The sequence below is a fragment of the Phyllostomus hastatus genome, unplaced genomic scaffold, assembly GCF_019186645.2.
Source record: "Phyllostomus hastatus isolate PE091 unplaced genomic scaffold, TTU_PhHast_1.1 phas_scaffold_1066, whole genome shotgun sequence".
Classification (NCBI taxonomy): domain Eukaryota; kingdom Metazoa; phylum Chordata; class Mammalia; order Chiroptera; family Phyllostomidae; genus Phyllostomus; species Phyllostomus hastatus.
In genome coordinates, this window is record NW_025334004.1 from 2,423,724 (window position 1) to 2,451,229 (window position 27,506).

At 39.4% G+C, this 27,506-nt stretch overlaps 1 protein-coding gene across 4 annotated transcripts in view; it reads right to left on the reverse strand.

The window, feature by feature from the left end:
• The window catches only part of SGMS1 (sphingomyelin synthase 1), a 282,263-nt gene that overhangs the window by 101,945 nt on the left and 152,812 nt on the right, over positions 1-27,506 (reverse strand). For 2 of the 4 annotated variants that reach the window (XM_045853992.1, XM_045853993.1), the window contains exons 1-2: positions 4,150-4,360; positions 3,826-3,906 (exon numbers count right to left, since the gene is read on the reverse strand). The gene's annotated coding sequence lies outside the window, so the exon portion shown is untranslated. Of the gene's footprint in view, positions 1-3,825; positions 3,907-4,149; positions 4,361-27,506 lie in introns of those variants that run through there. The other 2 variants (XM_045853990.1, XM_045853991.1) reach the window with 1 other exon arrangement.

Genomic DNA, 27,506 nt, shown 5'->3' on the forward strand with positions numbered 1-27,506 from the left:
CATCTGTAAAGTTGAAGAATTTATAATATATGCCAAAAGAAAGGCCATATAGCCTTAACTACCGAGTGAACCAGTATAAGTTGTTTCACTAAAAATACAAACTGAGAATAAGGAAATCTAACAATGTTACAAATTAAATGGTATAGTAAATACATGCTGCCCTGGCTGGCGTGGCTCCACAGGGCATGGTCCTGCAAAGCAAAAGGTCAAGGTTCGATTCCCGGTCAGGGTACATGCCTGGGTTGAAGGTTTGGTCCTGGATCTTGTGTTTACAAGAGGCAACTGACCAGTTTTTTTCTCTCACATTGATGTTTCTTTCCCTCTCTTTCTCCTTCCCCTCTCTCCAAAAATAAATACCTAAAATCTTTATAAATACATGCTCAGGAGGAAAAGGAAAAGGGAAGAAAAGCTCAACTAATGTAAAGCAATAACACAAAGAATGTCTTAAGGATGGCATAGGACAAAGTGAGGACGCCTACACGAGCACAGCTCACGGTTTATCAAAGTGGCCCTTTCCTGGGGCACTGAGCGCCTGCCTTGTCCTGTAGTTAGTTACTGGGACACACAGCATCCTCCTCTAAGACTCCTGAAGGCCAGGTCTGGGACTTGGATTATTTTAAACCTCCAGATGTCCATACCTTAACACCGCACATGTTCTACAAAGGTTTGGAAATTAAAAAAATAAATAAATGAAGGGTCAACACGGTCAAACTTAAATACCTTATGAAAATGCCTTATTTGAAGTGATAATTTCTGATGAAGGTTTGCCTCTTCCATGCAAAAAATATATATTACAATAATTGTAATATATCAGTTCAGGCTGAATTATGCTGCAATAACAAATAGCATCAATATTTTGGAGGCCAATGACCTTGGGGAAAGGTTTGTTTCTGGCTCCTGTTTGTTTCCTGGTAGGTGAGCTGTGGCTGGCCCCCATGTCCTCTTCACTCTGCCACCAAGGCAGAAGCAGCTCCCCTCATTGAGACACGCTGGTCTCACGGCAAAGAGAACAGAGAGATGGCACAACCAGGCCTTGTCTATCAAAGCTTCTCAGAAATGGCATGTGTCATTGTTGTTCACATTTCACGGGCCACACTGAGTCCTCAGGCCACAGCGTGGGGATTAACCCTGGATGGGGTGGGAAAGCATAATCCTCACACAGGGGTGGAAGATGGGCAGGAAGGAAAGAGCAAATGTTTGACAATAGGAAATAGCTAAAGAAATGTGTTCTTCCCTTCATTAATGATAAAAGAGGTGTCCAATTATAAAAGGCAGTCCCCCCCCCCACCCCACCCCCTGGCTTCTACAGTACTTTATGCTGTCTTTGTAACCTTTCAGAGGTTGTGCTAGTGTGTCCTCACGCCATCCCAGCAGGACCTGCCCAGGGCCCAGCAGCGCACAAACTACAGAACTCCCAGGGTGGTGCTCTCTCCCCAGAGGCAGCCTTCCAGGCCTCCGGTTCACTGCGAAACGGAGATAATCCTAGACTCTTGCTGAGAAGGTTTTTGAGAGATGAAGTAAAACGAGGTACACACAAACACACAAAAGCACCCAGTAAATATAAGACCACATTATTATTGTAATATGTGTTCCCTAATCTTCACATTTTAATCATGAAGTGTAGAAAATACATTTACTAATGACGTATCCTTCACTTTTCAAGACCATAAGCTCCTCTCCCCTTACAGTTTTCTCTATGGACATAGGCACTTTTCCCGGCTTCTATCACCTGTTCACTCCCTGATGGGTTGATTTTTAAGACTCAAAATGTTTTGGAAAGCAGAATTATTAATAATTTTTATTTCTCCCCCCAAATAAGGGAAATTAAGAAAAAATGAAGGTATTCAGAATCTTTATTTGAAGGATGATACAGATTACAATATGGCTCCCAACTGAGAATGAATAAAGGGCTGAGCATCGAAGACCCTCTGTCTTCTACCTCCTGCCCTAACTGGTGCTACTCCCCATGTCCATCTGCAGGCCACTAAACACAAGTCCAGCCTTTCCCCGGAATGGGGCATTCCCTTCCCACTTCTGCCCCTTTGCTCAAGCTGTTTCTTCTGCCTACAGTGTTCCTTCCCTAAAGCACCATCGCAACTCTATTCAAATATCCTGCACAAATAATTCGGTAAGTGCACCACACTCAGTTCATGAACAAAGATGTTCATGATAGTGAAAAGTTGAGAACAACTAAAATGCCCACTAACAGGGAACTAGTTAAATACATTATAAACTACGTATTCATATAACGCTATATAACAAAGAATGATGTGGATGTATATCTATTGATGTGGCATGGTCTTGATATACCATCAATTAAATCAGGCTTCAAAATAATATTTATAATGCTCCATTTTAGGGAGGAAAAAACTGTGTGTCTAATCTAGGCATAGAGAGAGTATGTCAGAATAAAGAAAACCCTAAGATTAATAATGGTATCTCTAGGTAGTGATAATATTGATGAATTTTCTACTCTTAATAATTTTCACATTTTTAAAGTTCTTCCCAATTAGCATTGTTTGTTTTTATAATTTTTAAAGTTATTTTAGATAAAAGGCATTAATCATTAAATACCCAGTTCCAATGCCACCTGCCCCTGAAACCCTCCTGATCTAGCCCACTCTGGCCACGCAGGTAGTTTCTCTCTCCCGAATGTTTCTTGAGTATTTAATACAGGGTGGGGTAAAAGTAAGTTTACAGTTGTTTATTTAGAAAATAATACAACAATTATAATACAAGAATAAACTGTGTTTCATATGCTCACAAGTGTAAACCTAATTTTGCCCCACCTGGTATATCTCCTATAACCTCAACCACATTTGTTTTGAAATTATAACTTTCTATGTTCAGGCTTGATTGTCAACTCCCAAGATGGAGGAAGCCTGCCTTATTTATACTGGAATTCATCTTCATAACCCACGACTCCCAAGTCTCCAGCAAACTACTGAGTGTGTTGATTTAAACCCAATGCGAGGCTGTACAATTTACATATCTGAAGACTAGACCCAGCGGCTCCCTGGCTACAATTTCATCTATACTGGAGGTGTTCACTAGATAGCATAAAGTCACTCTCATGAGAGAAACTACAAATCAAAACATTTTACCTGGGTGAAATGTCTCTGTTAATTATTACTTCCATGTTTGTTTTCAAAGTGACCAAAGATACCCTTATTCAACTTGACTAAGACAGAGGTCAATATTTCCTAATCCAGAGGCAAGTCTTTCAGATTTCTACCCACAAATTCCTGCTTGAAATGAATAACTTTTGCAATAATCCAAGTCCATCCCCGACTCAGTAGAAACTATAAATGCCTATGGTATTAAGAAGAAATAAGGAAAATATTTTTTTTAAGATTACATAAGGGAACTGACGTGAACGAATGTTTTGAAATATCCAAGACATTTTTTAAAGGTTCAATAAAAAAATGTGCTTTGAAAACTAGGTGGGTGAGATTTAAAATAAAAACAACCACCACAATCTTAGCTGTTACTTAGCAATTTCAGGCTTCAATTGTTCCCTTCTAAAGGGCAAGTTAGAAAAATTAAGAAACTGCTTCTTAGAAGAAACACTGAAATATCTCATGCAGGTTCCTGTCTTCTCTCCATTTTATTCCATAAGATTTTATACAAGCCCCTAAGAACTTTAAACTGCCCAGATTTTGTTCTGTTTTGTCTCTCTCTCTCTCTCTCTGGAGACAATTCACTTTCATTAAAACTTAATTTCTGAATTAAAAAGCAAAGCTTCATGCCATATTAAGAAATTTCTTATAGAAAATTCACCTAGTAGTCAGAAGAATTCTGGAGGGCTAACAAAATTTTACTTACTGATTATTTAAAAAAATTCTTGTCATCTTGGCTTCCTATAAGTTACTGGCTTTTCCCATTGTTCCAGTACATTTCTGTCACCTGTTATGAGGAGAAGGAATATGGTTAGTTATATGTCACATAAAAACCATTTCTTGGTTTCTACATTCATCTTTTCCCTTCCTTTATACCCAAAACACAGAGAAAAAACATACTTGTCTCTTCTTTTCCCTCTAATCAAAAAGGAAGAAGAGAATAACATAAAAGATCACCTCAAGAAAAAAAAATTAAAGAGCAGTATTTCTACTGTTGGCTTTTGGGATGGAGATCACCAGTAATACCCACCCTTTTGTTTTTCGGAGGAGATCTTTGGTCTGTTTCCTAGGAGGGAAACAGCATTAAGTAACTCGCTTTCTCTCTCCTCCCCAACTCCTTCCTTCCTTCTTCTCAAACCTGAGTGACTAATTTGCCTGGGAGAACTAGAAAAAGCACTGGCTTAGTGCTTGGCCACTGCACTGGGCTAGGCTGAAGGGGCCACCTGGAGCCCACCAACTTCCACACAGCAAACAGGACGATAGGCTGCCTGCTCCTGAGAGGCCAGCCAGCTCTGTCGGCCCCAGCTTCTCTCCAGCTGTCGCTGGGTGACTAGGTCAGGGTTGCTAGGATCCAATGCATGTTTTAGAGAAGGAAGTAACTGACACTTCTGTGTTCTCTAATTCTGCTTTATCAGTAATTACACTACTATATTGACTCCCATTTGAATGCTTCCTCTATTTCTCAAATTGTTGAAAACTTACAGGATAGGAAAGATGAATAATTGGGCAAACCAAACCACCAAAAGACAATGCATAGATATACAACCTCAGTTCAAAGTCCTACCACTATAGACACAGACAGTAGTGTGGTGGTGATGGCTGGAGGGAAAGGGGAGTGAGGGTGGGGTGGAGGTGGGCAAAAGGGGGGAAATGGGCACAATTGCAATAGTGTAAACGATAAAAAATAAAGTTAAAAAAGAAGTCCTACCACGTACTAGCCGTGTGATCTTGGGAAAATCATTTTATCTTTTCCCAATCTCAATTTCTTCATTTCTGAAAAAGTATCAAATGCCTCCTAGTGCACTGTGTGGTTATAAGTATCAAATACAATGAAAAATATAATCTGCCAAAGTCAAGCGTGCTGTGATCTGACAGGGACATTATTTCAGCAGCAGGAACACCCAATACTCAATGATCAGACTTGCTACTTTGTCCACATGTCCAACCCAAACACTGGAGATTGGTATAATTCATGAAATAATGGAATATGCCCAGGAAAGTGCCTCCCTTTTTCCAAGATAATGTCAGTCAGAGTATTTTACTTTTTGTCTTTTAATTTCATAATATTATAGGTTCTACAACCCAGGGATAGGAAGTTCTGCTTTATTTCCCTTCACAGAAGGGGACCAAATGAAAACACTCAACTTCTACCTGTCAGAATGCAACTATCACTCATTTTACATGAAGAACATTTGGCTCCAAGTAGACAACGCATAAAATAAGAATCTACCAACTTTATTTGTCTGAAGCCTCAGTGTTAACTCATTTGGAGAGATTGATAATAATTATAAAATGACTTCATACACTGATGTGCCATGAGAGACAGTGTCACTTCAGTTACAGAACAGACAGAAACCTCAGGTTATCCAAACCACACGGTGGTTGAGTATGTTTATGTGGGTGACACAGAGAAGGGAGAGAATGAAGCAAACACCACATAAATCCAGAGGGTTTCCTAGTAACAAAGAAAGAACTTGCCAACATCAGTAAGAACAGCAGAGAAGGACTGGAGAGTCAAGGAACATGTTCACGGGCCAGCTATAGCTTTAGATGCCTGGTCACTTGGCATCGTTTAGATGCCTTTTAAAATGATGGGAAATGCGGAAGACTTTGCTACAGGTTTAAAATAAATAAACTTGAACTCTACCTCTGCTATGTAACTGCAGCGTGGTCTTTGCTAGGCAATTTAATCCTTCTGAGCCTCAGTTTCCAAGTCTATGAAATACCTTGGAGAGTAGTTATTTAGATTAGAGATGATGCATTATAGTGCCCATTGTAGACTATGTCCCCAAAATATAATTTCAGCTACTATGTTTACAGCCCAAGTATGATAGTCTATGAAATTCCCGTTAACCATTGCAATTATGGTACACAGTCCATCAAATTCAGAGCCTTCCCCCATGTGAACATCTTGAGAGATGTTCAAATCATACTTTTGACAACAATATAAAACTTTTCTATTTTGCTCTGGAGTGTTAAATAAAAATCCCCATTTTAGTTGGTAGCCTTTACTACTGTGCAAACAGAAAGCTCTAGCTATGCATCTGCTAGCATTCTTCATATCAGTACTGAGGTTTTTAATGATAAATTCTTAAAAGAAGTCATGAATTATTTCCATCAGTGTTAATTCTTCTGGTGTGAACTGTAACGCCAAGTACTCAGCGATATCTGTAGGAAATAAAAGTCACACAAAGAATGGCAGGCACCCCACTACCCAGGCTAGCTTCACATTACAATCTTATCACTAGTATGATTTGTGAGCTGTTTTCAAGGAAAAAAGAACACACAGGTGAGGCAATACCAACATTTATGCAGAATTTTCTATCTAAAAAAAGTCTTTCTTGACCCCTTCTAATGCATCCTCCTTAGGACTCACTCCACTGCCACTACCTGCTCAGAGTGAGTTGAGTACTCTGCCCTTCAAAACCAGTGTGCAGTTACTGCCCACAAGAAAATCTGTCTCATCACAGTTTAGTCACCCCTGATTTCTGAACAAAAACCACTTTATTTTCTAGAGTGGAAAATATTTTAATAGATTCAAGGAATCCAATTCATCCTCAAAGAGGTAATTTGCCACCACTATGGTTACTTAAAAGAATTCCAAGTGACTTCAACAACCGACTTTAATGAACTAACCATTTGGCAGAAGTCACTGTGTTAAAGTACTGGAGGTGGGGAAAGGGGTATAAGGTGGTTGAGATGAAGTTCATTTAAAAGAACACAGCGTGAAGGCAATATTACCAGAATGTAAGCAATTAAGTTAGCTGATGCACTTAGAGAGAATGTTGTGAATATACAATGTAAGTCCTGGATGGGTTTATCAAAAGCTCGGTATTTTTAATCATACTTCATATACAATCTTGAGATTCCACAACAATCACACAAATACGTGGCCAAAAAGAACACACTCCTTTTGGAATGGATGGTCTCTCCTCCACAGCAGGGCCCAGTCTATGCCCCCAAGATGGAGGGAGTCTGGCGGGCACCAAAAGCAAGGGCATTCAGAGCTAAGAGGCTAGGGGATGGCATTTGCACTGAGGCTGCAGAAGTGGATAAAAGCTCCTACACCCATATGACATAATTGTTTTAGATTCTTAGGCTCCTTCCTCCTAAGGAGTTAGCTCACTAAGAGGTCCGGGCTGCCTCTATGAGAGACGGTGCCCTGTGGTCATTAAGAGCATGTGTTTTGCAATCACACAAAACCTCACTCCCCAGTCTGCTCTGAAGTCCTTGAGCATGTTGTTTAATTTTTCTAAGCCTCGGTTTCTTCCTCTATAAAACAGAAGTAATAGCAGTACTACAACTTAATATTGCTACATAGGTTAAAAGACATGATGCCTGCAAACAATTTAATAAGGGTCATGGCAAACAGTAAGCGCTCCTTAAATGTTGTTGCTACTGTAAGAATTCTGTCTTCATCCTTAGGAGGCAAAGCAAGTACCAGGTGACAATCACATTCACAAAAGAAGAGCTATCCTCCTAGGCTTAAATATGTTCCAGCTCACATCACCAGGACACCAGCAAATGGATTGGGGTCAAGTTTCATTTAGGAAGAAAGCGCAAATTGCTCCTATATCTTGGGAGAAAGTGAGAGTGGCAGCAGCTTTTGGCCAGTGGAAAAATAAAAAATGTTAATACCAGCCATATAGACACAAAACTGAATCTCTTGCTCAAGATGCCTCAGCTAATAAAGAGCAGAGCTGCGATTCAAACCCAGGCAGCCTGACTCTAGTCCTCATTCTTAACCACTAAATGACACTGCCTCCTCAGCAAGGAGAAGGAGCAGTAATTGAAGACTGATGGAGACCAGGGCAGGCCATAGCAAGGCAAGGCATACCCAAGAATAATTGGAGAGAAGAGGGAAATTATACAAAGGGGAAGTTAATGGGGCCACAGAGTAAAAGAACCAAAACCGCTACTGACTCTAAAAACAGTCATAGTGAGAGATCCTAAAAGGATGCGCCGTGAAAGTGAACTAGATTTGGAATTCAGCACTTGCTTAAAGACAACAGTGACCAGAAGACACAAAAGCTGAAAAGATGCCACTTAGGTCCTTTATACAACATAAGGCACATCATGACTTAGAAACACCTGCTAGAGAAGGCGTCACACACTCAAAGTTCTAGCTGTCAAGGGAGGGCCCGATAGCATGAGAGTTGCTTACCAAAAGTTTCTGCTACCTTTTTCTTGCATTTCTATAGCCAAAGAGAGAAGGAAAAGCCATCTGGGTTTGTTGAATTCTCTACAGGTCAGAAGGAGGAAAGAAGACAGAAGGGATGGAAAACATGCTCCTAGTTAAATAGGAGGATGCACAGAGAAGAGGGTAAAAATAAAGGGAAGCCATGTTCCTGGCCAGCCTCAAGTGTGGCTGACTGTAGAATGGCTACCAGGATCCTGGTCCCTTGTTATCCGTGACTGTGTAATCCCCTCCCCTGGAGTGGGGGTGGGGATGGGAGGAACTGATATTGGCTTGTAACCAACAGAACGAGGTAGAAATGATGGAATCCATGTGGTTACATCACATAATATTGTAATGTCCATGCTACTATAAAATCCTGTCCCCTGCTAGCTTTGAAGAAGCCAGGTGCCACATGGCGAGCTGCCTATAGTATGAGTCATGGGAGGGCCGCCTCCAGGAGACAGTCAACAAGAAACTGAGGCACTCAGCCCGAGAGCCCACAAGAAGTTGCCAACAATCACATGAGCTCAGGAGCAAATCCTTTCCAAGTAGAGCCTCAGAGAAGAGAGCAAGCAGCCTAGTTAACATTTTACTTCAGCCTTACCAAGTACCTAGCTAAATCATGCCTAGACTCTTGAGACACAGAAACTGAAATAGATCATACGCTGATTAAGCTGCAAAGTTTGTAGTGATGTTGTCCTGTAACTACAGATGACTAATGCAGAAGGGAAGTGAGGGGGGAGTCCCTGATGCAGGCACATGTCCTTCTGAGAGAGGAGGGGAGAAGAGAGGAAGGCCAGGGACTGGGAGAGTGATCCAGGAATACAATGTCTCGAATTTCTAGGCTTACCCTTTGATCTTTCCTTCGCTCTGAAAAATGCAGTGTTTCAGGTTGTAAAAATGCATTTAAAAGTACTCTTATTTAGCAATATTGATTTCGTGCTACAGATATACTTTAATGCAGATAACTTAAGTTCCATGCTTTCTTATTCAAACTGTATTAGTAACAGTAGTTTCCTTAGTGTTACCTGAGCAAAAATTTCAAAAAAAACAACAACTCACACATTTATTTCACAATAAATTTAAAAGTAAAATTAACTTTTTCACCAATACATGTAAGTGAAGGGAGTCAGCCACCTGGCACCATCAGATTTACAGACAAGAATAAAGGATGGCCCTGGCTGGTGTGGCTCAGTGGGTTAGACATCCTTCTACAAATTGAAAGGTTGTGGGTTCGGTTCCTAATCAGGGTACATGCAAGAGACAACCGACTACTGTTTCTCTTTCACATTGATATTTCTCTCCCTCTTTCTCTTGCTCCCTTCCCCTCTCTCTGGAATCATTTAAAAAAAGAAGAACAAATGACAGATATACTGGCATTTACATGCCTTGGTCCTTACAACAATCCTAATAAAGGTAAGGCAGCGGTAGCATTATCCTTATTTTTAGAAAAAGATCCTGAGGTTCAGAGAGGGACAGTGACATACCTAAGCTTACTTTCTAAGCTTGACTTTAAACACAGTTCTTCTAGTGGAGCCAGAGTTTGTGCTTTTCCTCCCCCAGGCCACTAAGTGAGAGTGATGGGAAAAGCCTCCAAGAATCTGCAGTGAGCAAAACTGAAGAGGAGAGGAACTGCAGACACTGACAGTCACACAGTGTGATGTGACGTCATGTGATAAACCAGCCCCACTCATTTACCAGCACAGCCTGGGATAACTGGTTGAAAAAGAGGAGAGAGAAGAAAGAAAAATCAGACAATAGAGATGACAAACAGATGGCTGTGGAAATGATGAAAAGAAACACCAAGCAAAACAAAAAAATTTCAGGAGGCATTTGGTTATGGACTATGCCTAAACCAGTGGTTAGCAAACATCTTCTGTAAAGGACCAAACACTATTTTAGGCTGTGCAGGGCACATGGTATCTTTTGCAACTACTCAACTCTGCCATTATTGTGCAAAAGCAGCCATGGGTAATACACAAATAAATGGACATGACCACATGCCAATAAAACTGCGTTTACAAAAACAGGTCTCAGGCCAGATTTGGCCTTCCAGCTGTAGTGTGCTAACCCCTGGCCGAGACTTCCACAGGACACCTGTGAAATACTAAAGAGACAAAGAGAAAGATGCTACAGCCACCATAAAAATATCTAGGGACAACATAACTATTCAGCTGGCAGCAAGTACCCAGGGGGTACCACTTCTACAAGCCCCTAGTCTATGGGGTAGGGGGATGGGGTCAGCACGGCCCTTTGATTAAGAGACGAAGTGATGCATTCATTCAATCTTAGTCTGTCCGAAGTTACTAACATTCAAAGAAACAATCTGTGTTGACGATGACTCACAGAACTGTTACATGGATGATTGCAGGAAGAATCACCCAAGTGTTCTGAAAGTAAGAAAACTGTCACGAACAGAGGCAAGTGAATGAATCCAGGCTTTCATCGCTGGCAGTCCCTCCCCCTGGGAAACTCCCCTTATTTTTCCTGTCTAATTTTCCTACCTAAATCTTACTCCTCATTTAGGTGTCAGTTTAAACATTTTTTCTCCAAGAAAGTTTTCTCAAACACCCCAGACGAGGTCAAGAATCCTGCCACAAACTCCTGTGACATGAGCTTCTTCATTATTCCCAGGATACCCATAATTCCTTCCTAGCTCAACATCTGCGTCCTGGCTAGACTACAAACTTTGGAAAGCCGCCTTGCTCAACGCCAAGGTACAAGGACGGTAATGAGAAGTCGATTAAATGGTATTTCAAATGACATCTTCAGAGAGTGACTAAATATATAGTTGGTGATGATAGCAAAGCATGATTTTGCAGAGCAACTTTAGGGCTCTTCCAACCTATACCGTGTATGATGTGATAAACCTACAGAGAGAAGATTATGTCCAGGTGCCAGCAAGCAAACTGCCCTACATGTAAACGGAGTAAGAGCACACCACCCATTCCTGAATTTGTTAAAGGAGAAGCTACCAAGAACTTTCTTTTGCACTCCTCAGTTTAAAAAAAAAAAAAGCAAATGTGGTTTCAGTTAATGATAAAGTTTTCATTACCTTAGGCCCCAGCATATTCAGAGATATTTAGCAGGATATATTTAAAACAAGTATCTGCACAATTTCCTTCTGTTTGGATAAATACACGCAGCATATATAAAAGTACAAACACTCACACACATGTAGAACTGCCAGAACTAAGTGAGGAAAAAAGCATATGATAAAATACTATAGAGTATGATCCACTTTTATACATGAGAATAAAAAAATAACTAAAAGAATATATGCCTCCCAAAGTAGATGTGCCTGTTAGAAGGACCTGGGTTAACTTCATCGTTTTCCTTTTTAATTGTTAGTATATTCTTCTTTTTATACCAGGACCACATATTTTTGTAAAGAGATTTTTAAAAAATTTATTTCAAACAAAAATCTCTTGCTGATCAGGCAATGCTTCAAAGCTGTTGAAAAGAAACATTACATACAGGGGAAATGTGGGGCAGAGCAGTGCTGTTATGATTTAACATAACTGTGTTGACAGAGTACAAAAAAATGTTTCTGACCTCCTGAAATGTTCACCCCTTCCCACCAACGTCATAACAATGACAGGTTTTACCACGGTGAGCATCAGCAGACAGACACTGAACAGTACCAATGCTGAGGGTGTTGATTTCTGCTTCTAGCTACATTTGTACTTTTCCTGAAGCATGACATATTTTAAGTTGGCCTAATTTTCATCTGGTCTTGGACTCTGAGAACTGCATAACTTACCTGGCCAACTTTAGTGACCAAAGTGCATTAGGGGCAGGTAGGGAACTTCTAGAGTGAGATCTCTTCTTTTCAAGGTTATTTATATAGGTCGGAAATTAGCAGCCAGACATTAGGAATGCTGAAGTGGTTACTTGAAATCTATTTCCAGTTTACACTGGAGTCTTTAAATACATGCAACTAAGTGTATTAAACTTCAATTCATGTGGTTATCTAACATCAGTCTATGCCTAAATCAGAGAGATTATCAAATGCCCCATCTTGAAGTGTGCTTTAAGGTATTACATTTCTTTTCACAAATACTAAGTATTTCATGAGTACTGTCTTGTTGTCAATAATGCCCAATTGGTCAGTAACAATCGTTTCATCTATTGGACATGACTTAAAGGTATTTTAAAATTCCAAATGAAAATAGGAGTCAGCACCTCTTTGTGAGATCTGAAATCAGCCACCAAAAGCACATTCTTTCAGAAATTGTCTTTATGATGGCACCATTGCCTTCCATGCAATAACAATTATAAACTGTGGACAAATATAAAATAAACTTTGAAGGCACTAGAAAACAACGAAAAGTAGGCAGAAAGTGGACGACCTATGGCCCCTGAACGAAGGGAACCATACTGGATGATAAGTTACATTTATATAGCCTATCCCTGAGAGCACAGCCAAGCCTGTGCCACGGCAGATGGAACTCATGCAGCAGACTACAGTCTTACTGGTCAGAAAAACGCTTCTGCCAGGGTGGCTGAAAAATGAGGAAGACAATCCCCAAAATGAGGAAGTCATGGAGGGTGAATTCCCAAATTCGCAAATAAATTCTGCATGTGTTGGCAAAACCCCAAACAACAAGACTCCAAGGATCTGGAGAGAGGGAAGGAACAACAGTCGAAGAGTTTTTAGAAAGCTGCCAGATTTCAGCAGCTGCCCATCACAGAGGAGTTTAAAGCTCAACATGTGCCAGGTTTTAGGGGTCCAGTAAAGGCCTCAGATTTGCCCTTTTTTTCTTTTTAACTTAATCTTTATTATATCTTTTTCCATTACCATTTAGTCCACTTATACCCCTTTTCCCCCAGCAATCACTACACTGTTGTCCATGCCCATGAGTCCCTTTTCTTTTTTGCTCAATCCCACCACCCCCAACCTCCCCTCCCCCCATTAGTTGTCATCTGTTCTCCATCTATGAGTCTGTCTCTGATTTGCTTGTTCAATTTTTTCAGACTTGCCTTTGAATCCACATAAAAACCATGGCTTAATAAATAAAGATCATTTATCCTGACTAGAAATATTTCTTGGGAAATATATACAACATGGAAATAGCAAATCATAAAAAGTAGCCTATAAAATATTCAAGCTGATTTGCCGTTATTTTTACAGTTTGTTTCAACATAACAGAATCCCAAGTCTTTATGGTGTAGTATCCACAATATACAGCATATAATTAAAACTTCAGAGAGAGCCCTGGCCAGTGTGGTGCTGTTGGTTGGAGCATTGTCCCATGGACTGAAAGGTTGTGGTCTCGATCCCAGGTCAGGGCACATACCCAGGCTGCAGATTTGATCCCCTCGGATGCAACCATCAGTGTCTCTCTCTCACACCAATGTTTCTCTCTCTGTCGCTCTGTCTCCCCCTTCCTCTCTCTCTAAAAGCAATGAAGAAATGTTCTCCACTGAGGATAAAAAAAAAATCTGAGCTATGTGAGACAAATGGAAAATGTAACTCCATAGTCCAAGATAAATCAATCCACAGAAAAACCTACAAACAACCCAGAAAATGGAAGTAGAAGGCCAGAACATTAAAATATAAATGCCAAGTACATTAATGAAGCTACAGAGAAGTCTAGGTATAACGGGTAAAGAAATAGTAAATTTCAGGAGAATTATAGAAACTGTGAAAACAAACAAATAGAACTTCTAGAACTGAAAACTACGATATAAAATTTAAAAAAACAGATCAGATTAATATCGGATTACACATAAAAATGAAAAGGGACTGGTGAACTTTAAGATATGTCAATATAAAGAATCCAGGTTGAAGCACAGAGAGAAAAACAGTGCTTTAAAAAGAGCTTCACGGACTTCTGGGAAGTATCAAGTGATCTAATTTACAAGTTAAAGGAGAGTAGAGAGAATGGAGTAGAAAAATGTACGTAAAGAAACACAGGACAGAAATTTTCAAAACTGAGCGAAAGCAGCAATACATGAAAGCAGGAAACTGTTAACCACAGAAAACTCACCCTCACCATGACAACCAAAGATAAGATAATAACAAAAATAATCTTAGAAGTAGCCACAGGAGAAAAGGTATATTACACATATAAGAACGATAAGAAGAATAATGGCAGACAAACGATCAAAAACAGAAGGCCAGGAGACAATAAACAACATCTTTAAAGAGCCAAAAGGAAAAAATATATATTAATGTAGAACTCTATACATGACAAAAATATCTTTCAAAAATAAAGCATCTTCATATGAATTAAAACTGAATCTGTTGCCAATAGACCTACATTGCAATGAATGTTTTTAAAGAAAGCTCTTCAAGCTGAAGAGAAGTAATAATAGCATGTGCACATTTGGATCTACAGCAAGGAATGAAGAATGTTGGAAATAATAAATGTGTATGTAAACAGGAAACATTATCTCTTTTAATTCCTTTAAGATGTAGTTATTAAATGTGCAGTATTAAGTATTGTGTGTATATATACACATACATTATATATACTGGATGCATGCTACATTAAAAGTCTAGTCCTGTGCTGCGGAGTCTGTGATGTAGTACAAATATAAAACACATGAGGACAACAGCGCAACGGCTGGCCAGTGGCAATTGAAACCACATTGCAGGTTTCATATTTTTATACACTGCAATAAAATATTAATTCGAACAAAGTTTTCTAGTAAGGATGAATACTGCAGAGAAACTGCAAAAACAATAATGCAGAGAGGTCAAAGAGGTATAGTTGAAAACTTAAGAGAGAAATTAGAATGTAATACTAAAATATATTCAATTAAACAAAAAGAAGGGAGAAAAGAAGGTACAGGGTTGGAAGGTGTCTAAAGACTGGAACATTTCAAAAACAATAAAATGGTAGATCTAAAACTAACCATATCCATAATTATAGCAAACAAATTGATTGCACATTGCAGTTAAAAGGCAGAGACTCAGATGCATAAAAAAGCAATACCCAACCATACACTACCTATGACAGATGCATTTTAAATGCAAAGACACAGATAAATAAACAGGTGGAACAAGGTACACCAACACAAACTCAGCACAAAAAACAGACAAAGAGAACACTACAGACCTATATCACTTAGAACACTTATATGCAAAAATTCTCCATAAAAGACAGTACTGGTTATAAGGGCACATGAAAAGAACAAAGCCGAACAGAAGGCAGAAACAGACATACGCATACACGGTCAACTGATGTCTCCTGACTAAGTTGCCAGAATAATTCAGTATCTATAAGGATAGTCTTTACAGTAAATTGGGCAGGAACAAACAAATATCCACACAGAAAGAAGGATAAATCCTGACCTCACAAAGAACTAGCCGTCAGAGCTACAGCTACACAGCAGGTAAACAAACACAAGAGAATGTCTTTGTGACCATGAAGTGAGCAAAGCACACAAATAAAACAATGATAAATTGGACTTCATCAAAAATGAGAACTTTTGCTTTTTACAGACAGTTAAAGAAACAAAAAGGCAAGCACCAACTGCAAAATATTCACAATATACACTCATATATCTCACAAAGGACTTCTATCTAGAATACATAAGGAACCACTATAGTTCAAGAATTAAAGAGCATATGAAGAATAAAAAGTCACACAACCCAATTTTTAAAACAGCGAAAGACTTGACTAAATGCTTATAAAAGAAAACACATGAAGGGCCAATAAGTACATACATGAAAAAAATTGTCAACATCGTTATCACCAAGGAAATCACAGAAAGCCACAGATGCCACATTACACCCACTAGAACACGGACACTGAAGAGACCGACAGCTGCAGGTGCTGGCAAAGACCTGGGGCGTACCAGATCACGTCAACACTGCACGTCAACTTGCACTGGCATGTGCAAGTACATAGCCCCTTCAGGAAAATGTGTAACAATTTTTTATGAAACTAAACATACACTTATCCAGTGATACACTTCTAAGTGTATATCCAAAGGAAATGGAAACATATTCCACAAAGAGACCTGTACAATAATGTTCACAGTAGTCACATTTATAATAAAAATTGCAACCCACCCAAATGTGCATCAGTAGGTAAATAGATAAATCCATACAATGGAATACTACCCAGCAACATAAAGAAACAACTTATCAATACATGTTAACAAGTATAAATCTCAAAAGCACAATTAAGGGAAACAAAGCCAGACATACAAATATACTCTGTATAATCATATATAAAGTTCTAGAAGACCCAAGGCTAAGCTCTGTCAACAGAAATCACACTCCTGTTTACCCTGGGGTGGGACAGCTGACTAGAAAGAACACCAGATAATCTTGGGGATAATGGAAATGTTCTATATCTTTTGGGAGATGTTGGTTCACTAAACTGTTCAATTAAATTTGTACACTGCATAGTATATGAATTATGACAAAATGAAAAGGTTTCATAAAAATTTGTTTGAATTAGTTACAAAGAAAATATAGACTCCCACAGTTCAACACTATTTCTCTTCTCATGACCTTAGAAGACAAAGTTCTGATGCAAAAACAGAAGGTGTGTGTGTTTAGTACAGTCATGCCATTTGTTAAATATATACCCAATAAAAGCGAAGGAAAAGTATTCCCTGCTTCCTATGAGTATACTCTTGGGATATTGTTCTAACCAAGAGGAATTTAAAACAATCTGTTCTTTAGGTTTTACCTAAGTTTATTTGTCCCATTAATAATATAAAGGTTACTTTTAACAACACAATGGGAAAAGGACTGAAAAATAAATTATAAAACATAAATCCAAATACTCTAATACCTTACTCTAAAACATATTAAATTCCCACTGTATCCCATGTAAAATGATAGTCAGCAGGGAAATGAGAATGAAAACTTTATACCATACTGTTGAAGTGTTCTAGCCTGGTGGAAGAGATACCCATAAATAGCTACCTTAATTTTAAATAAATGTTCTTGAATATAGACTGGTAAAAACCTCACTTGGGGAAAATATACTACTTATCCCTCTTATCCCTCTAAAAGCATAACATTTAATACTGATGAATAATATGCAAAAAGTAAATACAATAAACTCAGTTATTCTTTTTGGAGGGCATAATAAATTTAGGAAAGAAAAACAGTAACAAACTCCATATAACCATGTTTCTTAGCTCAAGGAAAAATAGCACATATATCTTCTTAAAGAAAATTATACCACCCACCGCAAAAAGGGTAAGGCAACTATGTCTTGAACTGGCCCACACCCTCCATTGCAACCTCACGGCTGGTCTAAGTGTCCTATGCAAGGTAAATCTGACAGTCCTACTCAAGCTATGCCTCAAAATGAAGAGATGGGAGGTGGCAATTCTCACTCTCAGGAACCTAATCATAATACAAATCCCTCTGGCCCCTTCTGTTCTCTCCTGAGCCTAATTATCATCATCATCATCATCATTATTGATTTTTAGAGAGAGAGGAAGGTACAGAAAAAGAGAGAGAGAAAAACACTGATTTGTTTATTCATGTATTTATGCATTCATTGGTTGATTCTTGCATGTGCCCTGACTGGGGACTGAACCTGTAACTTTGGCATACCAGCACAATACTCTGACCAACTGAGCTACCTGGCAGGGGCTCCTGAGACTACCTTTACCCCCTACTCCACTGAAAATATCCATTTCAAAATCACTGGTGACCTTCAATGTTTGCTAAAGCCAATGGTCAGTTCTCGGTTTTCTTTTAATATGGCCTGTCAGCAGCATGTGACACTGTGTACCTCCGGCTTCCACTTGCAGCACTTCCTTTACACAGCCCCCAGAGCACCACTCTCCTGACTGTCCTTCCTTGGCCCCTCTCACTCTCCTGAGTGGGCTCTTCCTCCCCCATCTCTGCAAGGGTCCAGAGGTGCCATTCAATTCTCAGCTCTCTTCCCTCTTACACCATTCACTCTCTAGGTATGGTTTTCAAATGCTTTGGTCTCAGGACCCACTGGCACTTTTAAAAACTCTTGTTTATGAGGATTGTATCTATAGATAGTCCCACTTAGATATCTAACAGGTATTATTTTAACTAAGAAAGACTTGACTCTCCATCACCCCTATGACTTCCTCTTCCTGCACTTTGCCCCCATTGTGGTAAAAGATAACTCTTATTTATCAGCAGCTCAGGTCAGAATCTTTGAAGAAATCTGGAACATCTCTCTTTCCTCAGATCAGCATCTCACCCACACCCAGATTCTGCCGGCTTGTCTTTAGAAATATACCCAGACTCCCACCACTTCTCTTCCCTCCACCGCTCCTGCCCTCCCAGCCCACGTGTGTGCACCTTGGCCTAGGCCTTGGCCACAGCCTCCTAACTGGTCTCCGTGCTTCCTTTTGTGTTCCCCTGTGGTATATTTTTCACACAACCACCAGGAGGATTTACAGCCTAAGTCAGATCACATCACTTCTCTGCTTGAGATCTCAGGTGTCTTCTCATTCCACTCAGAGCAAAACCTGGAATCTCATATCCTGTAGAGACACTATGTGATCTGGCCCCTGACTACCATTCTGAACCCGCATCTTTCCACCCCCCATGGTTCACTCCACTCTAGCCACACTGGCCCCTTTGCTGTTGCTCATACAATCTCATTTCAGGGTTTTTGCAACTGCAGTTTCTTCTGTCTGAAACATGCTTCCCTCAGATACCCTTACACTGAGGTTTCTTCCTCAGTCAACACTCAAACACCACATCGAAGGTGCCATTCTCACCATCAGTTCGTACCTTGTCTCTGCTCTACTTTTCTTCCTAAAACTCACCATTATCCAATATGTTTGCCTGTGCTTTGTCTGTTCTCCCCCAGCCAATACATGAGAAGAGGCACTCTGCCTGGTTCAATGCTGGATCCCAGTGCCTAGAACAATGCCTGCTATGTATCATAGTAGGTGCTCCTTGTGTATTGTTTGAGTAGATGAACAGGTGCCAGTCCCGGTGGCACAAGGAGTTAGAGGTGAATGTGATGAGGTAGAGAGGCCAGGACAGCCCGTGCAAAGCAGCAGTTTGAAGAAGCAGAAACTAGAAACACAGAAAAAGTCGCACTATGAAAATAAAACCTATGAACGAAAGGAGATGAGAACTGCTTTCGGGCAGCACTACTGCAGAGGCCGAACAACTAAATGATTACCAAACGCTTCTTTATTTCAAATAATAGGGTTTAAAATTCACTCAAAATATGCAAACATCTTAGAAAAAACAGGATTTCCCTTGAATGTCACCTGAATCAATTCAGTATAATCTTACACTCTTTATATACTTAAATATATTTAACTCTTTCTTATACAAAAAAAAAAAAATGAATGAATGGCCTGTGCAAAGGAAAGTTTTCAGTCATTCTCACAACCGGTTCCAGGATGGAGAAAACACTACAGTAGTCATATTAAACTAGGTTCTCGCTGACACTGAAATTCAGTGAGTCTGAGTAGAGAAACCACACAGCAAATCACTTCGGTCAGAAATACAAGAATATGCCAGGGCTACTTAACAGCAGTTAATATCGAAGTCCCCAGTACCATAAATAGCACATTGGTTGACAAATATTTTATCCAAAAAGAATTTAAAAAGATTGTTTCTCTGTTCTGACCGAGGAAGAAAAGCACCTATGGACTCAAATCATGGCAGGAACCCCAAAACTCATTCGCCCTCCGTCCGGGAGGGAGTGTGAGAAGAATGGGAAAGTGCTGCGGTGCTCTCAGTACCAGGTAGGTCCCTACATGCAAAGCTTTGGGCTCATAGTCCCCGTGGGCCCTTCACTCCATCCACTACCAATTTAATGTTTCATCATTCAGACTTAACAATGACACTGTCCATCATTGTCCTAGTGAGCCACCTTGTCCCAGGCTCCGCACAAAAACAGCAAAGGCAGCATCTCTCAACAGAATAGAGAAAAAAGTGTCTCATCTGGCACTGTCACACTGTCCCTTCCAAGCCACCACTCGTGTCAGTTTCTGCACAGTTAGGAGTGTATTCTTTTGGAATATCACAAATAAAACACAGAGGGATTCTTCAAAGCAAAATAATAAAAATGAAAGAGAACTTCAAGAGAAAAACCCAGAAGGGGTAGTTCCCTACAAGTTATTTCTTAACCCTCTTAAGAGACTTGAGAAAGGAGGTTATAATTGTGAGGTTGCACTAGCTGAGCAGAGAAAACTAATCCATCTACCTATTTATTTACTACTTTGCTTGAGAGCAGACACGGTTAAATCATCTGTGCTCGCCATGTGTAACATATTCTGCCAGGAGCTGGAAAGCTTCCTAAGATGAACAAAAATTTCCTTTTAGAATTACCCAGGGTGGTGGAGCGAGCAGAGGCTTTGACTGACAAGTCTGCGTATGAACTGGTGTTCCAGGACTTACAAACCATGTCGCCTCGGGTAAGGATGTTGGATTTGCATCTGGGCCTCGGTACTCACTGTCGCCTTGCCTGGAATGTTCTTCCCAGACATAGCAAGCTCACTCCCTCCCTTCTTTCATGTCCTTACTTGAATGTTACCTTTCTCATTGAGGCCTTCTCTGACCTCCCTACTTTGTATTACAGAGAACATATCACACACACACCACACTCATACTCACACTCCCATCTATTTCTCCGCTTTATTTTTTGCCAGAGCTCTGATCATCATACCGCATACATGCACTTTACTTATCCATCGAGTCTACCCTCTTACTTCCATTAGGCTATAAGTGCTAAGGCACGGGTTTGATATTGTTTTTCTTATTCAGTACCCAAAGTCTCTAAAGGAGGACCAAAAACATAAAGATAACACCAAAATCTTGTTGAATAAAGGAAGCTGACAGAGGCCCCTGCAAGGCTCCAGGGTTTCCGTCAGAGACCATGCAAAGAATGAAATGCCTCCGGACGTAAAAGGCACTCAGGAAATAGATCTCATTACTTTCAGAGAAGAGATCATGTGAAACTGTACATAAAATATATATTTTTTAAATAATGAGAACGGCAATGTCAGACATGATGCAGGACAGCTGATTCAGTAGGAGAAGAATAAAAAAAGGGGAGAATTTGGAGGGTGGGGAGGACTGGGCAAGAAGAAAGAGAACTCGTGTACATGGACGGCACTCAGTGCGGTGACCGCGGTGCGGGGTGAAGGTGGAAGAGGGTGCAGGGGGAATAAATGATAATGGGGAAATACAGTAAAAATGAACTATAAGAAATGTAAGAAAGAAGAAAAAACTGCTATACGTCGATGGGCGTGAAATTGTTCTGGGTTACTGTAATGACAAGAATAAGACATCTATATACATTTGTTTCCAGGAAACAAAGTTTAAGACAGAAATGAGTTTGGCAACAGATTCTGGATTATCTGTGCGTTCTTCACCCCCTGACCACTAACTCCAAAGAGGGCTCAATCACTGGGAAAGATAACTAAGTCAGTTTTATTTTATTCTATTAATTTTGACAGGACAGAAAAGCAGTAGAATGTGAAAATATCAGGACAATAATGATGACTTCAAATATTTTCTTATTGATTTGCTGACTGTGTGGGAGTTTATAAGTGGATATATTAATAATGAACATTTTCCCACCAAACATTTTGAGAGAAAAAGATTCTATAAATGAACTATTATTTATATTTGTATAATCTCTGTGTTCTATTACAGTTTCTTTCCCAAATTAATACAGAAATAAGTACATACAGTCAATGCAAAATCACCAAACACATCTTTGAATGTGATATTTAAAAATTATCAAACAAGTGCCCAAAATTAAAAAACCCTGAATAAAAAGGAGAAAAAGACTTATCAACATCAAGGAAGCTTTCCTTGTTTTACTAACAGATTTCTTAAGAATTCCTTTAAACTAGTAAACTGTCCTCATCAACTTAAACATATTCAATTTATCAAAAACATCACAGATATGTTTCAGAAATGTGCTCACTGTGTGGAAAATGGAACTGCAATGATGAAAACAAAGCACCAGGAACAGTGTGTTCTCGAATTCTGAGCAACAACTGATAAATAGTGAATGCTTTCAATTAAATAACTTAAAAGCCTGAAAATATTTTTAACACGAGATGCAAACCATTTTCCTTAGAAACTATTTCCACCCATTCAATGTAAACCGTACAAGATTTTAAAAACAGCCTTTTTCATGACTAAATGTACAGCTATGTTATGCTAACAGTTGACAAAATTAAAACTTCCAAATATAGCTATTCAAAAAAACCCAAATAAATAAACTTCTCCTAGCCTTTCAAATATTAACTTTAAAATTTCTAATCATAATATGGTCTTACGTAAGTGTGCAGCTGACTAATCATGCTATTAATTAATACAGCTGGCCCACTTACCAGACTCTGTATCTGGCTCCTTTCATAACAAATATTTAAAATACACTGTTAACTTTCAAAATCTCAAAATATATAACTGAACCAGGCAATCATTATTCCTGCTCTAATCACCATAACTCGAACTTTCTACCAATCTAAACTGACATTTATTCCATTTGTTTTGCATCATACTATACATAATAAAAAATTACTCATTCGTTTAAGTCCTGGCAAATATATTGGTCTTTCCAGCAAAATGTGTTCTAATGTAGCAATGCAGACTGAAGGGTGGACCCGGAAGGGCTATGTGGAATAAATCAGGAACACAGATAGGAGGTGCTCATTTGCACAAGTAATCTAATATGGGATTCTCAAGGGGGAAAAATTTTACAACAGTATGTGATTCATTTAGGTTAATGAGTGACAGAGGTACATGTTACATATTTCTTCTTTTTAAAACGATTTTATTTATTTATTTTTAGAGAGGGGGAGGGAGGGAGAAAGAGAGGGATACAAAGATCAATGTGTGGTTGCCTCTCATGTGCCCCCTACTGAGGACGTAGCCTGCAACCCAGGCATATGCCCTGACTGGGAATCAAACCGGTGACCCTTTGGTTTGCAGGCTGGCATTCAATCCACTGAGCCGTAGCAGCCAGGGCATATGGGTGTGCCCCGAGACTGATTGAGACTTCTTGAGACTGATTCTTTTTTTGTATTACTGGCATATTCTACTAATTGCAACTCTTTTTGCTATATTTCACTAATTCAGAATTAAATGAATAACACTGAATTAAATCACTGAAGTACATCAGAATCTCTCAGGCCATCATCATATGGACCCATAGCCAATATGTCACACAAAAAATTTAATAAGTAACCCCGCAAAATGAGGGAGTTATTTAGAAATAAAACCTTACTTAGAAGGTTAAAATTATATGACATGGTAAAATATCAGGCAAGTAATTAATCAAGTCAATGAAGAAAAAGCAATCCCTTTTTAATAAGTTAATATCTCAAAGACATCATGGTCTCTGCCAACTCAGAAAGCATATTACCAGCAATTATTCTCCACCTCATTCTTGATGTAATCCAACTGTTTACAGCAAACATTCAAATTAAATGGGGAGTTTGAGCTTGTACCTAACCTTTAAATATTTTACTTCTGCCCTAAATGTCTTCCCACCTCATCTATTAGAAGTCCCTACTGAAAACAAAGCAATAAAAATAGGTCTTAGCATTTCTGCAGAATTACATGCTAGATACCTTAAATTGCTACCCCAACAAAAATGACTACAGAAGAAGAAATGACTTTTTTCCAATGCACCTGTGAGATGACGATGAAGTAAGAGACAGTAAAAGTGAGAGAGACAGACAGGAAGCAGGAAGCACCTAAACCAGAACCCTGATCGCCTTACACTTCCAATTTCTTTATCTTCAATCCTCACGAGTGATAGATCTCATTTTTCCCTGAAATGGATTTAAAATTTCTTTTTATGTGCTATATGGTAGCAATTAATTGTTATTTTTTAATTCAATTTTCACGAACTTCTTAAGAAAAAAACAGGTTATCTCAGTTTCCACCACTGAGAAACATCTTAATTCCTTAGTTCCTACAAAATACACAATTTGGACAGGAATCTCACCTTTTCTCGTGAAGAAAGCTAGTGAATTTAACAATATTGGTAGTACAAGAAGTAAACAGTCAGCAAGACATAGGTTATATATTTTAGATCAAATTTAAAATAGTCTTTCCTACCCCCAGACACACTGTCACCCTATTTTATTATCTTCATATCATTTATCCAAGTCTGAAATGTCCTTGTTTATCTACCTTTGTCACTTGTCCCCCTGAACCACCCTGCCCCAGTCGCTACCATTTGCTGACCCCACCACAAAAAGGTTACTTTCTACCACGGATTCTTGTGAGGCTATCATGCCATCTCTCCTAACCTTAGCACTTCTGGCACAGCTCTGTGGAAGCCCCCATGCTGGGAACAGGTCTGTCTGTAGGGGTTCCATCTAGAGGGCCCAGAAGGACTGTGTGTGTCCCTGCAGGAGAATCACGGGCGTAATGGAACTGGAGGCAATACTGTAGAATGGCTAACTTCCCTTTGTTTTTCATCCGCCCATAAGTTCGACAGACCACAACGTGTCCCAGTCTTTACTTCCCTGAGCAGCAGTGCATTTTTATATGCAAAATTTTGTGGAAGTTCAACACATAAACATAAAAGCAGAGCTGCTGGTTGATGAAACAGTAAGGCAGTCTAAGGCTCTGTCCTTCCCCATCGCAAACCACCCCCCACCAAACCACCCCCGGGGAATGTTGGAATCCCAAGGGCAATAAGATACCTGGGAAAGAAAACCTATGGCCCACTGAGGATGACAATAATGATGATTTAATTTAATAATGATAGTTTATAAGAATGATGAGAAATAATAGATAATAGCCCCAGCTCCATATCTGCCTAAGTAAAACGCTTCTATGAAATGGTCGCCTGTGTCAGTGGCAATCGCCTCAGTGTGAGCACTGTGATCCCCAGGAGCACAGACCTCATCAGTGCAGGAGAAGTCACTCAGGACTGTTTTGTGAGGCTCTCTCCAGGAAATCGAAAAAACAGTGTCACTCGTGACATGTAGCTGCCTGATCCAGGTTTGGTCCATGTGACATATTTAGCCAAAAAAAAGGAGGTGGGGGATTCGTCATTAACTTGGACATTAAGCATTAATCACATTTAAGCAGGTAGCAGGGCCAAAACACCTGCAACTCAGGATTTGAGAAGTTATATCTAAGTATGGAAAAACTGAAGTTACTTGCCATAGGTGAGTTACTTCCATGAAAGAACAAAGAGTTTTCAAATTTTCCAGGTCAAAAGAGAACTTCTAGTGTTTCCTTCCTGCACAGCGCTTGTACTGGGAAATTTGGATGTCAGGGTCATTGTATGGTGTGGTCTAGGAAGTGGTCTGGGTTTTCTCATCGTATTCTTAACCATCATTAGTTACTCTATAAGATGTATGAAAACTGGTGGCAATTATAGAGTTCTTGTTCATGTTAATACTTCTGTCCTATCACAGTGGCCTAATTTGAAGAGGTACTAACTGAAATGAATGAGGATTATGTCTACTGAAAAATAGGATGGAATAACCTATACTATTAACCATATGGAATACTTTGTAGCCACCTTTTAGCATGTTGTAAAAGTATATTATAAAACAGGGAAACTGAAGTTATGCTAAGAATGAATCTAGAACTCTGTAATTCTAATTTTGTACTTTTTTAAAAAGGATTTTTATTTATTTATTTTCAGAGAGGGAAGGGAGGGAGATAAAGAGAGAGAGAGAAACATCAATGTGCGGTTGCTGGGGGTGATGGCCTGCAACCCAGGAATGTACCCTGACTAGGAATCGAACCTGTAACACTTTGGTTCGCAGCCCGTGCTCAATCCACTGAGCTACGCCAGCCAGGGTGAATTTTGTTCTTTTTAAGAGGTAAACACATTCATAAGGATAAAATCTGGAAGCATCTACATCAAAATATTATCAGTGGCTACTCTTGAGTGGTGTTTTGTATTTTCTTGTTTTCAATGCTTAACAAATTTTCTATTTAGAATCCGGAAAAAAACACTTAAAAACAAAAAGAAATTTTGCTTACAGTAAAATTGATACAGTATATCTGGAATTTTGAGATTTGTACCTTTTGTAAATTTTGAGATTCATATATTGAATATAAATGCCTGGGCTGTCCTTAACTGTGGGAATGTTTGGCCAAACTCCAGTCCCAATTGCTTTGAAAGGAATAACTTATTCACGCAGCTGCTAAGGTGAGTTGAGCCCAATTGTTCCTGGCAACATAGTAAGGGCATTGTGGGAAATGACAAACGTTGGGAGTAGACACACCTCCTAGTTCTCAAGAATGGCTCAGTCCCATCAAAAACCAGAATTGTCATGACTTGGATGCAGCCTCATCAGTGACTATACCAGGCCTTCAGTAGGAGCAATCATTTCTGTGAGAATGAGGCCTCTTCACTTATATAAGACTGCCTTTGTATTGATGCAAAGCCTAACAAAATTCTTAGACATGTTTGCAATGTAATTGTCATCGCTGCATGTAATCAGCAAGGAATAGTGATTGTTAAAAGCACAGTTCATGAAACCAAACAACTCTAGGCTCAGGGTCTGGCTCCACCATTCTCTAAATGCATGAGCTTGGGCAAGTTTTATTATGTTACAAGTCTCAGTTCATCGATCTTTCAAAGGTTGACCATACCTACCTCCCAAGATTTTAGTGCAAATTTAAAGTGTTTATCAGTATATTTCCCTGACTGGTGTGGCTTAGTGGGTTGGGTGTCCTCTCACAAGCCACAAGGTCTCCAGTTCAATTCCTAGTCAGGGCACATACCAGCATTCTGGGCCAGGTCCCTGGCTGGGCATGTGTGAGAGGCAACTGATCAATGTTTCTCTCTTCAATGCTTCTCTCCCCCTCTTTCTCTCCCTTCCCCTAGCTCTAAAAATAAATAAAGAAAATCTCTTAAAAAACAAAAATAAAATACAGGATCTGGCAGAAGTTAAGGCTTGCTTGAGTGTGGCTGGTAGGGTAATGACTGGAATAATTTATAGTTTTAATTTGAACACTTCACCTAAAATGGCATATGGTGTGCTTGAGTGTGATATTGTTATGTTACAGAATTGCATGCTTATGATTTTGTAATAAAATGGCATTATTTGTGCCAGACCCTGTACTTATCAGTATGTACACCATGTGGTAATTCAATAAAAATATTTTAGAAGCCTAGATACACAGACTTTCAAATGATGTAGCCCACTATTGAAAAACTAAAGTGCATACTATTTATTTTTAAACTCAAATTTAAAACGCACATCCTTCAGGGTGAACTTAGAGAGCTATATACACTGAAAGTGGTCCCTGAGCCCTCCTCACAAAGCACTTTAAT